Source organism: Elephas maximus, chromosome 13 (assembly GCF_024166365.1).
Source record: "Elephas maximus indicus isolate mEleMax1 chromosome 13, mEleMax1 primary haplotype, whole genome shotgun sequence".
NCBI lineage: Eukaryota > Metazoa > Chordata > Mammalia > Proboscidea > Elephantidae > Elephas > Elephas maximus.
Genome location: NC_064831.1, coordinates 90,404,004 through 90,421,915, shown reverse-complemented (window position 1 = coordinate 90,421,915; position 17,912 = coordinate 90,404,004).

Below are 17,912 nucleotides of genomic sequence, written 5' to 3'. Positions count from 1 at the left end.
CATAATTTTGTGTTAGGAGGAATAAACAGGGGCTTTATGGCAGGCAGGAAATTTGTGTTCTTCCCTTCTGTCTATTGCCAACCAGCTAGTCACCTTGAGTAAGTTACTCTATCTCTCTGGATGGTGGTTTCCACTTTTGTAAAGTAGAAGGATTGATTTGGCTTGATGCTGTTTATAATTCTATCCATCCCTAAAACAATGATATGTTCCATATCCTGGCATTCTCTGCCATTCCTATAAAGATTTCATTGGTCCTAACGATTTTAATTTGTGGGAATGAAAAAATCAGCACAACTCTGCTAGAGCAGTTTAATTTTTGGTCGTTTTTAAGTGGTCAATCACAGAATTGTCACTGAGACTGGAGGATGAGTTTGCTACCAGCACAAATGCAATGTAGGTATTACATCTCAACTTTCATAAAAACCCATTGCCATTGAGTTGATTCCAACTCATAGCAACCCTATAGGGCAGAGTAGAACTGCCCCATAGGGTTTCCAAGGAGTGGGTGGTGGATTCGAACTGCTGACCTTTTGGTTAGCAGTCTGAGCTCTTAACTACTGTGCCACCAGGGTTCCCAAGTTTAATAACAGGATCGAGAATTTGGCCTAGTGTCTTGGATTATATGCTACAATTATTACCCCACTTATAAAAAATTGGAAATCATTTGGTATGGAAGCACATTTCCAAGGTATTACTTCACATGTGAAAGCTATTTCTCTTTCTCCTCAAAGATGATCCTTGCTTAGATTTCCTTTTCGTACCCTATCAAGGCAGCAGCAGAAAGATCTCCTTGCTTGCTCTTCAGTGCTAAAGTCTGGATACAGGTGTATAGTGTGTTATGCCCTCTCCAGGTAAAAGTAGGTTGCCATCTTACACTGACTTTTCTTCTCTTCACTTTTTCTATAATCTGTTAGGAACCTGGAAGAAATTCTGTTATTTTAAGGCAAGCACAAAAATTTGGAATGCTTTCCTCTAACTTATGTCCAGAATTATTGGGGAAGGAGTTTCCCCAGTAACCAGGAATGGTCAGGATGTTCTGGATCTCACCTGAGTGCAGGCAGTGTCACCTGCCTTGGAGAGAACAGATGCCCCGGTCCTGCTCCCGGCTCATGGTGGATAGCAACGTGCCATCCCACTAAGCAGAATGGTCTTCTTTTTGACTCATCTCTCTTCAGCGATTTTTCTCTCTACACCACATTTTTAGATTCCTTTCTTAAAATTGTGTGCCTCAATGGATAGTCTGGTGGGTTTCCAGGATTCCTGAGAAAGGTGTCAGCCGCCATCTGTTCAACTGCTTTTCAACTTGGGAACATGAGAAGTTAGCTTGACATTGGCAGGAGATGATGGTGGGACTCAGGCAGCAGGAAGGATGTTCACATCCTCCCCAGGATCTGTTTCAACAGCAATAAAATACCAAGGCAAGGCCCATCCGATTGTGCTGGGGCTCCTTATGGGGAAATCACAGTGGCATAGAGATCCCTGAAAACAATGGAAAGCAGATCTTCACTTCTGCTCTGATGGGTTATTAAAGCTAATCATTTGCTTCCAATCTCTCCCACCCTCTCCCCTCTCTTGCTCTCCTCCTCCAGGATTCCTTAGCCTAGAGGAGCAAAGCCACGTGCTATATTTCTCTTCCTGTTTGTTTACCTCCCTCCCCCCAGCACCAAGAGTCAGTCACCTCAATGAGCAGGACTGGAGATGAGGGCAGGGTGGTGTGGGGCCTGATAGGCAAGTATATCAGATGCTGTCAGCACCCGGCCCTGGCGCTTGGACTATACTTCTCAACAAGGGCAACATTGCCGCCAACAGAGAGAAAACTGATTCCTTTATAAAAATTGTTTTTATTGCGGTAAAATATATATGACATAAATTTTGCCATTTCAACCATTTTTAAGTGTACAGTTCAGTGGCATTAATTATATTCTCGGTATCGTGCAACCACCATCACTATGTCTCCAAAAGGTTTCCAAACAGAAACTCAGTATCCATTAAGCATTAACCCCCTCCCCCGTCCTCCCAGCCGCTGGTAACTACCAATCTACTTTCTGCCTCTGCGCGCATTTGCCTATCCTGGATATACATGAGATCATAAAATATTTGTCCTTTTGCACATGACTTACTTCGCTCAGCACAATGTTTTCAAGATTAGTCACTGTCGTAGCATGTATCACAACTTCGTGTCTCTTTACGGTTGAGTAACAGTCCGTCGCATAGATGTACCACACTTTGTTATCCATTCTTGTGTTGGTGGACACTTGAGTTGTTTCCATCTTCTGGCTGTTGTGTATGGATGAATAAGTATCTGTTTGAGTCTGTACTTGTAATTCTTTTGGGTATATACCCAGGAGTGGAATTGCCAGGTAGAATATTGGTTCTTCTTACTGTTGTTAGGTGCAGCTGAGTTGGTTCCGGCTTATAGTGATCCTATGTACAACAGAATGAAACACTGCCCAGTCCTGCACCATCCTCACAATTGTTGCTATGCTAGAACCCATTGTTACAGCCACTATGTCAATCCATCTCATTGAAGGTCATCCTCTTTTTCGCTGACCCTCTGCTTTGGCAAGCATGATGTCCTTCTCTAGGGACTGATCCCTCCTGATAACATGTCCAAAGTACTGGAGAAGAAGCCTTGCCATCCTGGCTTCTAAGAAGCATTCTGGCTGGTTCTAAGGGAGCAAAAACATCTGAGATGTTATAATGGTTTGTGACCTTCTCACAGCACATCAGCTGAGATATATCTGTGGTATTAAATTTTCATGGGAGAAAGGGGAAAGCAATTAGAAAAAAAAAAATTCTAAGGACTCCCTAGGGGGATAACAATAAAATATATATATGTATATGTGTATATATATATATATATATATATATATGTATATATATATATATATAGGGAAACATTGCCTTGGACCCTGGTTTTTCATGCCCCTAGATGACTTCCAACTACCAGTATTTGCATTCTGTCCCCAAGGGCTTGCCCCCAACTCTGAGCACCTGTCAACCACTGGCTGATGAGTTGGTGTATAAAAACTCCCATTCCTTGCCCCTAGGATGTGTTGGACAATTCTGAGGCATGGGTTCCCTAAAGTTTGTCCACGGGGGTAAGTTCTATTTGCTCTCTGGGATTGCTGCTTAAGGGTGTAACCTTTATTTACTGTCTTCTTTACCCTGTCTCGGAAACCCTGGTTGCATAGTGGTTAAGACCTACAGCTACTAACCAAAAGGTCGGCAGTTCAAATCAATCAGGCGCTCCTTGGAAACCCTATGGGGCAGTTCTACTCTGTCCTATAGGGTCGCTATAAGTCGGAATCTACTCGACAGCAGCAGGTTTGGTTTTCTGGTTTTTACCCTGTCTCACGTGTCTGCTCTCCTGCTCCTCCCAAGTAAACCGTGTCCACTCAAATCCTTGTCTCAAGGTCTGTTTCTGTGGGAACCCAAACTAAGACTCTGTGTGTGTATGTATTTTAGATGATTTGTAAATTCATTAATTAAATGAGTAAAAGAGGGCCTGTGCATGAGAACGTGTGTCACGTACAGGGATTGTAATTAATCCAATTCTACATGCCTGAGGTCCATTTAAAAAATATTAAGAGTGTGCAGTCTGGAGCCAGACTGCCTCGCTCCCTCACTTTTTAGCTGTGTGACCACAGGCAAGTTACTTAGCCTCTCTTTGCCTCACTTTCCTCATCCATAAAATGGGGATGATACTCATACCTTTTCACAGGGCTGTGTAAAGCTCGTAGGACAGTGCCTGCATAAGGGTGACCGATTATTGCTGTAACTGCCACTGCTGAGCAGGGGTGCCTCTGCTACTGCCTACCCGGCCCTTGCCCCACGAGTAGAACAGGAAAGGGAAAGCAGTAGTAAAAATTTTACTAGGATGTTTTGAACTAGAAGTCACCAGTTGTATGAGTAAGAAGGCCCAGACGTCGGGCTACCTGGGTGAACAAGTTCTCACTGTGTTAATAGTCACACTAAGCCGAGTCTACCCATAGCAATTCCACACCCCCACCTTTAGGGCTCAGAGATCCCTGTCTCCAGTAAAATCCACAGCCAGTACCTGCTTTATGACCCACTGGGCTACTGAATGCAAACACAGATGGATTCAACAGGTAGGCGCTAGTCTCACATAATGACCCCTGTTGGGCAGTGGGTCCCTTTGGCATGAGACAAGTGCTCCGAGTTCCTTTTCTCTCCATTTGCAGCAACAGTACAAATGTTGCTGACAGCCTTCACATCAAGCCTTAAAAGCAAGAGAACCCAACAGCTTCTAAATACCCACACAACTCAGTAAGAGGAAGTCAGAAAGCCTTCCTCTTCATGTTTGAGCTCCCAGAGAGACATGTTGTTCTACTGTCATTCTGATTTTGACGTGACTTATTTGTGGTCAGAGATTCCATGAGTTGACAAAATGTTTAATACCTCTGTAAAAACCTACAAGGTAATTTCTCTTTGTACCCAAGCATTTCCATTTGGATTTATCCTCTTGCACAGACTGCTTATTAAAGAATGGGGTCACAGCCCATGTCACTGGTTCTACTCCCTGTTCAGGTTCGAACCAACCTCCTAATCTAAGGTCCCGATTCCCCTGCATAGACTATTTATGTTTCTTCCTTCCCATAATCTTGGCATACATGACTTTCTTTTCCCACTCCACCTGTCTATTCCCTTAGCAATGACCTGTGGACCTTTTCTGAAATAACCATTTCCAGTAGAACAAGGGTCAGTGGGCCTTTTCTATAAAATATTTTAGCTTTTGCACGCTATATGGTCTTTTCCTGACTATTAACTCTGCCATTGTAGGGTGAAAGCAGCCACAGACAGTATGTAAACAAATGAATGGGGCCTTTTCCAATAAAACTTTATTTACAAAAACAGACAGCAGGCCAGGTTTGGCCCATGCGCTGTGGTCTGTCAACCCCTGCTACAGAACAACAACAAAAATTAATCATCCTGGGAGCCCTGGTGGTTCAGTGGTTAAGAGTTCAGCTGCTAACCAAAAGGTCGGCATTTCAAATTCACCAGCTGCTCCTTGGAAACCCTAGGGAGCAGTTCTACTGTGTCCTGCAGGGTCACTGTGAGTAGGAATTGGCTTGACGGCAACAGGCTTTTGATCTAGCTCCACTCAATACGGGACTAAAAAAAAATTGATTTTCCTAAATTTTTTTTTAATGTCATGCCATCTACACAAGAATTTCTATATTTACTTCTAAAACTGCTTTGAGACACAGCCAGAGCTGTGCTGCAACGTTCTTTATATTCACCATACTCTGTACATTGAAAGCAATAATTAGGGTCCTCACATTCGTGCATTCATTTAATAAAAACCACAGACTGGCCACCGAGGTTACACTCCTCCGTGCATTCATCAATGCTGCTTATTTCTCTGTTCTTCCTGTTGTGTACGGTATAATTTTGTTTACCACATGAGGCACAGTCACAAGGTCTTTCTCTACCAGGAACACACAATCAAAAGAGAAGGAGAATATTGACTGTGCTAACTTTGGCCCAAGACGCCTGTATGGAAACATTCAAACAGAAACGCAACTACTCTGGTTATTTTCCTCACTTGCCCGAGTTCAACTGTGCACAAATTGCTTGTCATTGTGGTGACACAAATAAGATTTCATTAACATTGCCATTCTGATCCTGGTAAACAAGTTTATTTACACTTGAGCACTGCAGAAGAATGAAGTCATAGAGAAAAGTCCATGGTAGGTGGCCCTGCCTTTTTCACTAAGGCGGGCTTTGACAAAATCCCAGCACCTCCGTTAGACAAGCTGCTATTCAGCTGCCCGGGGTTAATGAAAGTGCGGGCGGACGCTTGTTAAAAGAGGACTATAACACTTGTAATCAAGGCTGGTCACATTTTTATTTAATGATATGTGCCATTGCTGTTTCTAGCGTTTTTTCCTCGCTCCTTGTGACTTTGCTCTCCCTGTGGATATAAACAGGATAAATCAGGCCTTCTCGGCCATCTGATCAGTGACCAGCTATCAACTGAAGAGTGTTTTGACGTAAAATGATATACCGAGTAGTTCTCAGAGATGACGAAACCCAAGACGGTACAGTTCCAAGTGCGTCTCTGGGATTGTGCGAAAGAAAAAGTCTAGTTGTCACACTGGGGAAAACAATCTGGGGTCTGACAGCATTTCCGCCTTTGAAAGCAGAATACATATTGTTCACTGGTGACGGTTTAAAAAATAAAACAGAACAGTTGCTGTAGAGTGGGTTCCTACTCGTGGCAACCCTACGTGCTCAGTTATGGCTGGTTTTTCATAAGTAGATCCCCAAGCCTTTTTTCTGAGGCACCTCTGGATGGGCTCAAATGTCCAACCTTTCTGTTAGCAGCCGAGTGTATTAACCATTTGCAGGACTCTGGTGGTGGTTATGCTCCATCTAAATGCCGGAGCCCCTTTTTTCTGTGGCAGGATTGGCTGGTGGTCCTCACATAATGAAAACAGGAAGGAAACTCAAGTTCCTGATGCTGCCGTGAATGCTGGGAAAATCCGTGGGGCCAGATGAAAGTGTAAATGCACACCTAGCAGGCGGAACGAGCTGACCTGCCTTCTGAGCCTTCTGGATCAAGGCTGAGCTCTCCCCTGGATGGCCTGGTCCTGCCCTGCTCACAGATTCCTTGGGGTGGCCAGTGGAGTGTCTCTATTCTGGAGACTGAGAGAAACGCCTGCCCGCAGCAGGTCAGAGCTAGATTCCAATGGTCTTTCTGGGTAAGGGCAAACTCCTGGCAGAGAATGGGGACAGGGCAGGAGGGAGGCCAGACATACAGGGAGTGTCACCCATGCTCTGGGCGTGCTGATAAGTACCATAAGGCATTGAATTGCACGGAATCAGGATTACATGAGACCCTGGTATTATCCCCTGCCCCACGCAGGATGGTTTCCTCCCCCACGCCCTCTTCCTGGGAAGTTGCCTTTGGCAAGAGTCCCTGGGTGGTGCAAACAGTTTGCGCTTGGCTACTAACCAAAAAGTTGGTGGCTGGAACTCACCTCTCAGTGCTATGAAAGAAAGCCCTGGTGATCTGCTTCCATAAGACTACAGCCAAGAGAACCTTGTGGGGCAGTTCTATTCTGTAACACATGATGTCACTATGGGTCAGAATCGACTTGAAGGCAATGGGTTTGGCTTTGACTAGAAGAAAACGTAGAGGCTTGAGTAACATAATCACACCAGAGTCAGCTATAAGAGGGGTCAGTACCAGTAAAAGAAAGATTGGGTATCTGGACGGGGTTCCATGCTCAGGAATCTAAGGCCACCTCCCTCCTCCAATTTCTGCAAGAGGAAAACATGATGAAACCAATTGGCTTTGAACTTGGCATCCTTTGTGGGGAAGGGGTGGTGGGGTCTCAGGGATAACAAAGAGATAGACAGATGGAGGGCGCTGGAGAAGGAAGATGAGGGAGAGTGGCCAAATACAAGGGACACCTGGGTGCACGCTGAGGCAAACTGTTGGAACTAATAAAGGACCCAATGAAAACTGGTTGCTGTAGAGTTGAGTCTGACTCCTGGCGGCCCCACGTGTGTCAGAGTAGAATCGCCCTCCACAGGGTTCTCAACAGTGGATTTTTTTTCAGAAGTAGATCGCCAGGCCTTTCTTCTAAGGCACCTCTGAGTGGACTCAAACCTCCAGCCTTTCAGTTAGCAGCAGAATGCGTTAGCCGTTTGCACCACCGAGAGACTCCAAATAACTCAATGTTGTTATTGTTAGTTGCCATTGATTGATTCCGACTCATGGCAATCCTGTGTGTGCAGAGTAGAACTGCTCCATGGGGTTTTCAAGGCCCTGACCTTTCAGAAGCAGATCACCAGGCCTGTCGTCCATTGTGCCTCTGGGTGGGTTCAAAGAACATTTACAAAACAGACTCCGCGCCATTCTCTGGGCTCTGTGCAGATAGTGGGCATATGGCGTTACACTTCTTTCCTGGGAATGGCCTCGACAATGCTAGAGGCACAGCTTCAGAGTTTTCTCAGTTTACAGATGGGACCTGAGGCTCAGAGGCTGAGGGTGTGGCCCAAGGCTTACCAGCCTGGAGACTGGCCACAGCCTGCGCTCTCCCAACATGTGCAGACCAGCAGTGAGTCCACAGGAGTGTTCTGAGCATCCCAAACACAAGTGTAACAGCACATGGGAGTTTGCTGCTGGGAGAGAGACAAGGTTCCAAGCCCCAGGGAGCTTTCAGTCCAAAAGGGGAGACAAGATAAACGAACAAGTAATCCCTTCATATGGTCATAATAATCTACTGAATACTCTTATGTGCTCAATGCTGCTCTATGAGCTTTAATACTTCAACTTATCTAACTCTCACAATGGTCCTTGCAGGTCAGCACGGTCGCGGTCCTCTTTTAAAGAAGAAGAGGCGGCACAAAGAGGCCGAGTTATTTGCACACATTGCACACCACGTTAAGTGGCAGAGCAGGGATTCTAACTGGACGATGGCTCCTGAGCCTTATCTGTTGAAATGGTAAACAGAAGCAAACGAGAAAGAAGTCTACCAGCACCAAGTGAGACAGAGCTGCCTGGGGCAGGAGAGCTCTGATCACCGTTGCATACACAACCACATCTAAACCTGTTGCTGTCAAGCCCCTTCGACGCATGGCAACCCCATGCGTGGCAGAGTAGAACTCCGCCACAGGGTTTTCAATGGCTGTCATCTTTTATTTTTTAAAATCATGCTTTAGATGAAGTTTTACAAAGCAAATTAGTTTTTTATTAGACAATTAACATGCATAGTGTTTTGTGACATAGGTTGCCAACCCCATGGCGTGTCAACACTCTCCCCTTCTCAACCTTGGGTTCCCCATTTCTATTCGTCTGGCTTTCCCGTCCCATCCTGGCTTCTCCTCCTTGGCCCTGGGCTGTTGTGCTCATTTAGTCTTGTGTACATGGTCGGGCTGTGTGCATTATTTTTTGTATTGTGGACCTGTCTAATCCTCGGTTGAAGGGCGAACCTCAGGAGTGACCTCAGCACAGTTAAAAGGGGGTCTGTGGGACATTCATTCTCAGGTTTTCTCCAGTCTCTGTCAGACTCAAGGGTTGTCGTCTCATGGAAGTAGATCTTTCTTCTGGGGCATCTTCCGCCAGGCCTTTCTTCTGGGGCATCTCTGGGCGGATTCAAACTGCCAACCTTTTGATTAGTAGTCAAGAGCAAACCGTTTGCACCACCCAGAGACCTAATCCCATTTACAGACTTTTTTTTTTTGTGCTTTAAGTGAAAGTTTACAAACCAAGTCTATCTCTCATACAAAAACTTATATACACCTTGCTATATATTCCTAGTTGCTCTCCCTGTAATGAGACAGCACACTCCTTCCCTCTACTCTCTCTTTTCATGTCCATTCAGCCAGCTTCTGACCCCTTCTGTCCTCTCATCTCTTCTCCAGACGGGAGCTGCCCACATAGTCTCATGTGTCTACTTGATCCAAGAAGCTCACTTTTCACCAGTATCATTTTCTATCCCATAGTCCAGTCCAGTCCCTGTCTGAAGAGTTGGCTTCGGGAATGGTTCCTGTCCTGGGCCAACAGAAGGCCTGGGGACCATGACCTCTGGGGTCCTTCTAGTCTCAGTCAGACCATTAAGTCTGGTCTTTTTACGAGAATTTGAGGTCTGCATCCCACCACTCTCCTGCTCCCTCAGGGGCTCTCTGTTGTGTTCCCTATCAGGGCAGTCATGGGTTGTAGTTGGGCACCATCTAGTTCTTCTGGTCTCAGGATGATGTAGTCTCTGGTTTATGTGGCCCTTTCTGTCTCCTGGGCTCATAATTACCTTGTGTTTTTGGTGTTCTTTGTTCTCCTTTGCTTCAGATGGGTTGAGACCAACTGATGCATCTTACGTGGCCGCTTGCTAGTGTTTAAGACCTCAGACGCCACTCTCCAAAGTGGGATGCAGAATGTTTTTGTAATAGATTTTATTATGCCAATTGACTTAGATGTCCCCTGAAACCATGGTCCCCAAACCCCTGCCCCTGCTACTCTGGCCTCCGAAGCATCCAGTTTATTCAGGAAACTTCTTTGCTTTTGGTTTAGTCCAGTTGTGCTGACCTCTCCTGTATTGTGTGTTGTCCATCCCTTCACCTAAATTAGTTCTTGTCTACCATCTAATTAGTGAATCCCCCTCTCCCTCCCTCTCTCCCTCCCCCTTCTTGTAACCATCAAAGAATATTTTCTTCTCTGTTTAAACTATTTCTCGAGTTCTTATAACAGTGGTCTCATACAATATTTGTCCTTTTGCAACTGCCTAATTTCACTCAGCATAATGCCTTCCAGATTCCTCCATGTTATGAAATGTTTCACAAATTCATCATTGTTCTTTATCCATGCGTAGTATTCCATTGCGTGAATATAATATACCATAATTTATTTATCCATTCATTCATTGATAGGCACCTTGTTTGCTTCCACCTTTTTGCTATTGTAAACAGTGCTGCAATGAACATAGGTGTGCATATATCTATTCCTGTAAAGGCTCTTATTTCTCTAGGATATATTTCAAGGAGTGGGATTGCTGTATCGTATGGTAGTTCTATTTCTAGCTTTTTAAGGAAGTGCCAAATCAATTTCCAAAGTAGTTGTACCATTTTACAGTCCCACCAGCAGTGTATAAGTGTTCCAGTCTCTCCGCAACCTCTCCAACATTTATTATTTTGTGTTTTTTGAATTAATCCCAGCCTTGTTGGAGTGAGATAGAATCTCATCGTAGTTTTGATTTGCATTTCTCTAATGACTAATGAACGTGAGCATTTCCTCATGTATCTGTTAGCTACCTGAATGTCTTCTTTAGTGAAGTACCTGTCCATATCCTTTGCCCATTTTTTAGTTGGGGTATTTGTCTTTTTGCAGTTGAATTTTTGCAGTACCATGTAGATTTTAGAGATCAGGCGCTGATCAGAAACGTCATAGGTAAAAACTTTTTCCCAGTCTGTAGGTAGTCTTTTTATTCTTTTGGTGAAGTGTTTGGATGAGGATAGGTGTTTGATTTTTAGGAGCTCCCAGTTATCTAGTTTCTCTTCCGCATTGTTAGCAATGTTTTAGGGCTCCTAGCATTGTCTCTATTTTTTTTTTTTAATAATTTTTATTGAGCTTTAAGTGAACATTTACAAATCAAGTCAGTCTGTCACATATAAGCTTATATACACCTTACTCCATACTGCCACTTACTCTCCCCCAATGAGTCAGCCCTTCCAGTCTCTCCTTTCGTGACAATTTTGCCAGTTTCTAACCCTCTCCACCCTCCTAGCTCCCCTCCAGACAGGAGTTGCCAACACAGTCTCAAGTGTCCACCTGATACAAGTAGCTCACTCTTCATCAGCATCTCTCTCCTACCCCTTGTCCAGTCCCTTCCATGTCTGATGAGTTGTCTTCGGGAATGGTTCCTGTCCTGAGCCAACAGAAGGTTTGGGGACCATGACCACCGGGATTCCTCTAGTCTCAGTCAGACCATTAAGTCTGGTCTTTTTATGAGAATGTGGGGTCTGCATCCCACTGATCTCCTGCTCCCTCAGGGGTTCTCCGTTGCGCTCCCTGTCAGGGCAGTCATCAGTTGTGGCTGGGCACCATCTAATTCTTCTGGTCTCAGGATGATGTAAGTCTCTAGTTCATGTGGCCCTTTCTGTCTCTTGGGCTCATAGTTATTGTGTGACCTTGGTGTTCTTCATTCTCCTTTGATCCAGGCGGGTTGAGACCAATTGATGCATCTTAGATGGCTGCTTGTTAGCATTTAAGACCCCAGCATTGTCTCTATTTTTTTCTTCCATGATCTTTATCATTTTAGATTTTATATTTAGGTCTTTGATCCATTTTGAGCTAGTTTTTGTGCATGGTCTGAGGTATGGGTCTAGTTTCATTTTTTTGCAGGTGGATATCCAGTTATGCCAACACCGTTTGTTAAACAGACTATCTTTTCCCCATTTAACTGACTTTGGGCCTTTGTCAAATATCAGCTGCTCATATGTGGATGCATTTATGTCTGGATTCTCAATTCTGTTCCATTGGTCCATGTATCTGTTGTTGTACCAGTACTAGGCTGTTTTGACAGCTGTGGCGGTATAATAGGTTGTAAAACCAGGTAAACTGAGGCCTCCCACTTTGTTATTCTTTTTCAGTAATGCTTTACTTATCTGGGGCCTCTTTCCTCTCCATATGAAGTTGGCCATATGTTTCTCCATCTCATTAAAAAATGTCATTGGAATCTGGATCAGAATTGCATTGTATCTATAGATGGCTTTGGTAGAATAGACATTTTTACAATGTTAAGTCTTCTTATCCATGAGCAAGGTATGTTTTTCCACTTATGTAGATCTCCTGTGGTTTCTTGCAGTAGTGTCTTGTAGTTTTCTTTGTATAGGTCTTTTACACCTCTGGTAAGATTTATTCCTAAGTACTTTATCTCCTTAGGGGCTACTGTAAATGGTATTGATTTGGTGATTTCCTCTTCAGTGTTCTTTTTGTCGGTGAGGAGGAATCCAACTGATTTTTCTATGTTTATCTTATATCCTGATACTCTGCTGAATTCTACTATTAGTTTCAGTAGTTTTCTTAAGGATTCCTTGGGGTTGTCTTTACAGAAGGTTTTATATTCATATTCATTATTTCTCATAAGGTAGGAATGGACCCCATTTTGCAGATGAGAAAACTAAAGGTCAGAGACGTTAGGAAAACTCTCGTCCCTACTAGTTTTGGTAGAGCTGGGATTCAAATTCGGGTCTGTCTGACCTGTAGCTTCTGTCTCCACCATTCCACTATGGGTTGAGTTAGAAGAGGATGGGACTCGCTTAGCCCTCCCAGAGGTCCTTGGTGTCTGATTTCTGGAAGCTTTCCAGACTCATGAGCATTTATTCCCACATATAGGCAAAGCAAGGTTTATCAAGGATTGAGGTTTATTCATGGCAGACGTCCCAGAGGATGGAAGTTGGTAACGGTTGTCTCTGTGGTATGATGTGCTAATTGGGGTCCTGTCAGTTTGTCATACTGTGGTGGTTTGCATGTTGCTATGAACCTGGAAGCTATGCCATTGGTATTTCACGTATACTAGCAGGGTCACCCATGGTGGACAGGTTTTAGCAGAGCTTCTAGACTAAGACCAGACTAGGAAGAAAGGCCTGGTGATCTACTTCTGAAAATTAGCCAATTTTTTTTTTTTTAGCAGGGTCACCCATGGTGGACAGGTTTTAGCAGAGCTTCTAGACTAAGACCAGACTAGGAAGAAAGGCCTGGTGATCTACTTCTGAAAATTAGCCAATGACAACCCTATGCACAACAACAGGGCAATGTTTTGTTCTGTTATACATAGGTGGCCATGAGTCAGAGTTGACTCAATGACAAGTAACAACAACAACAACACTGAAAGTCTCAGTCCAAGCCGTGACTCCAAGGTCCTTTCCAATCTCCTCAGAAGTTATTGTAAAGGAAGGGTGAGATTTTAAAGGCAATGGGAGCAAAGTCCTGGTTCATAATCCAGTGTGGCAATCACGCTGTCATTAGCAAGATCAGCTTTTGATCATATGGAATGTTTAAGAAGCAGCGAAAGGGTCCATTCTAGGTTAGTTAGTGTGTTTGATTGTTAATCCAAATGTGCCCAGTGGAGTTCTCAGAAGCTGTAGAGATCAAGTTTTTGAGATCTACATGGGGAAGATCACAACCTGAAAGGCAATGGTAAAAATTCCTGAGTGTAATTCATTACCCACTAATTGAGTCATCTGTTGGGCTAGCAAGGATTTTTGCGTGTCTGGGGTTCCACCCTGCCAGCCAGAAGGGCTGGTTCCCTGAAGTAACCAGGACTGGAGGCAACAAAGGGCATCTTGGAAATAAATAGTATTTTGCAGGCTCTGAGAGTCAAAGTTGACAAAACTAAATTTGTTGGAAACCCCAAGGACCAAAAGCCAGAAACATGCTGGAATAATAGGGGGGCAAAAGCAAAGGCAGGGAGCTATCTAGAGGGACCATGGCAATTGCCATGGATGGCATCCTGTACATGGGGTCACTATAAGTCAGAACCGACCTGATGGCACCTAACAACAACAACAACTATTAAGATTAGATTCAATTCATCTGTGAAAACCCCAATTAACACATAGAAGCTATAGAAGTCAAAGAAATAGTAGATAGAAAGCAGTAAGAGTGATTTGCTTCTTTCTCACATAAAGTCCAGAAGTGCACAGCTTAGGGCTTGTACGGCAAATCTCTTCTGCAATGGTATTGAGGACTGTTAGTTAGGGTCAATGCTAGCTAGCTGCTATGACAAACATGCCCCCAAATTTCAGTGCCTTAACATGAAGTTTTTCCTGCTGGTTATATAACAGTCCGATGCAGAGCTCCTGATCAGCAGGCAGCTTTCCTTCAGGTGGGACATCCCACTGTAGACTCTAAGAAGTATTTGTTAAATAACCATCTTTAATAAATACACCCAAGGAATCAGGGATACAGATTCCTTGTATCCTCTGGTTTAGCCATCCGTAAAATCACAGAATACTCTGCATGTAGCCACATGATAGAGGAAAGCTCAGAGGGGGAAGCATGGACTTCAATGGGCCATGCCTGGAGGTGGCACGCGTGCATTTCTTCCACAGTAATAAAACTCCTGACTGTGCTTAGAAGAGTGCCTGGCACATATGAAATGTCCAGTGAGAGAGACAGCCATGGGAGGAGTAGAAGGGAGGAGAGAGAGGGGGAAGCAGAAAGGGAACTTACTCCAAGCAGAAGGTCCCTGGGAGCAGAAATTTCCCAGGGGTTTCTGCTTATTTCCCATTGGTCAGAACTTGGTTATGTAGTCATGCATAGCTGCAAAGGAGATTGGGAAATATAATTTTTATTCCAGGGACTCACATGCCTGGCTAACAATCAGGGTTTTATTACTATGGAAGAAAGGAAGAATGGATATTCATGAAAAACTAATTGTTTCTGCCACAGTCATCAATGACCCGGACAAGGTTCAGTTCTCAAAGCTGCTGGGCTCCCAGGAAGAACCCCTAGTTTAAAAGTCAGCACGGGGACCTAAGACAGAGTTCTTAGCCAGGACTGTGGAGTGATGGGTGACCTGGCCTTGCTGCCAAAAGCTCTGGCCTTACAACTATCACCATATATGTATCAGAACAGAGACTTTGGCATCTAATCAGGGGACAGCCCTGAGGTGACCTATGCTGGGGGTGGCTTCTCCAGGGCTGGAGCTCCCCATGCCCACATGTGCCCCATCCATCAGGACATATGCAGAAAGCTGACCAACACCAGGACTGAGGCTACCTCATACAGCATGGGCTCTGCCTCCCAGAAGAGTTCAGGAGCTCTGGACCAGAGCCAGTCTTCATCTGTGCCTCAATCACTCTCTCTACTTTCCTTGGTCCTTCAGCCCCTGAGGACTCCAGGGGTCCCTGATTGCTGCCTTGGACCGTCAGCTGCTTACTTTGTCTTGACTCCCTAGACCCCCTTTCCTGCCTGACTGCCCAGGCTCTATCCAAACCTTGCCTCTGCTTCTGGACATGGTCTGGCTCCAGCTCAGCATCAGGTTTTGTTTGTTTTTTTTTAAAAATATTTTATTGTGTTTTCAGTGAAAGTTCACACAAGTTGGGTTCCCATTTAACAATTTTTTACATGAATTGTTCATTGACATTGGTTACATTTTTCAAAATGTGTCAACATTCTCATTATTTTCGTTCTGGTTGTTCCATTTCCTGTAATCTAGTTTCCCTGCCCCCTTAACTTCTCATCTTTGCTTCAGAGTAATTGTTGACCATTTGGTCTCATATAGACAATTTTTAAAAGGAGTACAGTACTCATGGGTGATATTCTTTTTTTTTTTTTTTTAGCTAATTCATTATTTAGCTAAAAGGCAACCTCAGGGGATAGTTTTAGTTCAAGGTTTAAAGAGTATCTCAGGGCGACAGTCTCAGGGAGTCCTCCAGTCTCCAGTGCTCCACTAAGTCAGACTTTTTTTTTTTAATTGTGCTTTATGTGAAAGTTTACAGAACAAAATAGCTTCTTATTAAACAATTAATACACAGTTTGTTTTGTAGCATAGGTTGTCGACCCCTCAATGCGTCAACACTCTCCCATTCTCCACCCTGGGTCCTCTTCCTGCCTTCTCATGTTTGCTTTTGGGCTGGTTGCTCATTTAGTCTTGTATACATGACTTAAGGGAGAAGCACATACCTCACGTATGTTACTGTTTGCCCTATAGACCTGTCTAAACTTTGGCTGAATGGTGAACCTCAGGGGTGACTTTGGTACTGAATTAAAAGGGTTTTTTTTCAGGAGCCATACTCTCGGGGCTTCTCCAGTCTCTGTTAGACCAGCAAGTCTGATCTTTTTTTTTTTTTTTTTTTTGGTGGATTTGACTTTTCTTCTACATTTTTCTCCTGCTCTGTCTGGGACCCTCTATTGTGATTCCTGTCAGAGCAGTTGCTGGAAATAGTCGTTCTGGGCTCAGTAAGGTAGAGGCTGTGGTAGTTGTGGCCCATTAGTCCTTTCCCTTCTGTCTTTGGTTTTCTTCATTCTCCTTTGCTCCAGCCAGGATGGGACCAGTAGATGTATCTTAGATGGTCACTTGCAGGCTTTTAAGACCTCAGATGCTTCTCACCACAGTCGAATATAGAACATTTTCTATTATGCCAATTTAACTAGATGTTCCCAGAGACCATGGTCCCCAGCCCTCATTCCAGTAACTTGGACCCTTAGAGAGTTTGGATGTGTCTGTGAAGCTTCTATGACCTTGCGTTGGTCAAGTTGTGCTGACTTCCCCAGAATTGTGTACTGTCTTACCCTTCATCAAAGTTACCACTTACCTACCATCTAGTTAGTGTTTTTCCCCCTCCCTACACTTCCTCTCCCTTGTAACCACCAAAAATTGTTTCTTTCTGTATGTAAACTTTTTCTTGAGCTTTTATAGTAGTGGTCTCACGCAATATTTGTCCTTTTGTGATTGACTTATTTCCTCAGCATGGTACATTCCAGATTCATCCATGCTGAGAGATGTTTCACAGGTTCATCACTGTTCTTTATCGTTGCTCAGTATTCCATTGTGTGTATGTACCATAGTTTGTTTATTCATTCATTTGCTGATGAAAACTTAGGTTGTTTCCATCTTTTAACTATTGTGAAAATGCTGCAATGAACATGGGTGTGCACATGTCTATTTGTGTGATGGCTGTTATTTCTCTGGGGTATATTCCTAGGAGTGGGATTGCTGAATCACAAGGTATTTCTACATTTTTAATAAAGCGCCATAATGTTTTCCAAAATAGGTGTACCATTTTGCATTCCCACCAACAGTGCATAAAAGTTCCAATCTCCCCGCAACCTCTCCAACATGTGTTATTTTCTGTTTTTTTCCATTAATCTCAGTAATGTCAGGGTAAGATGGTATCTCTTTGTAGTTTTGATTTGCATTTCTCTAACGGTTAGTGGGAAACCCTGGTGGTGTAGTGGTTAAGTGCTACAGCTGCTAACCAAGAGTTCGGCAGTTCAAATCCACCAGGCGCTCTTTGGAAACTCTATGGGGCAGTTCTACTCGTCCTATAGGGTCGCTATGAGTTGGAATCGACTCGACAGCAGTGGATTTGGATTTTGGAACTGTTAGTGATCACAAGCATTTCCTCATGTGTCTGTTAGCTGCGTGAATGTCTTCTTTGGTGAAGTGTCTGTTCATATCCTTTGTCCATTTTTTAATTTGATTATTTGTCTTTTTGTTGTAGAGGTGTTGGATTTTCCTGTAGCTTTTATAGATCAGGCCTTTCTTGCGAATGTCATAGCCCAATTTTTTTTCCAAGTCTGTAGTTTCTCTTTTTAGTCTTCTGGTGAAGTCTTTTGATGAGCATAAGTGTTTAATTTTTAGAAGATTCCAGTTATCCAGCTTATCTTCTGGAGTTTGTATATTATTAGTTATGGTTTGTATCCTATTTATGCCATA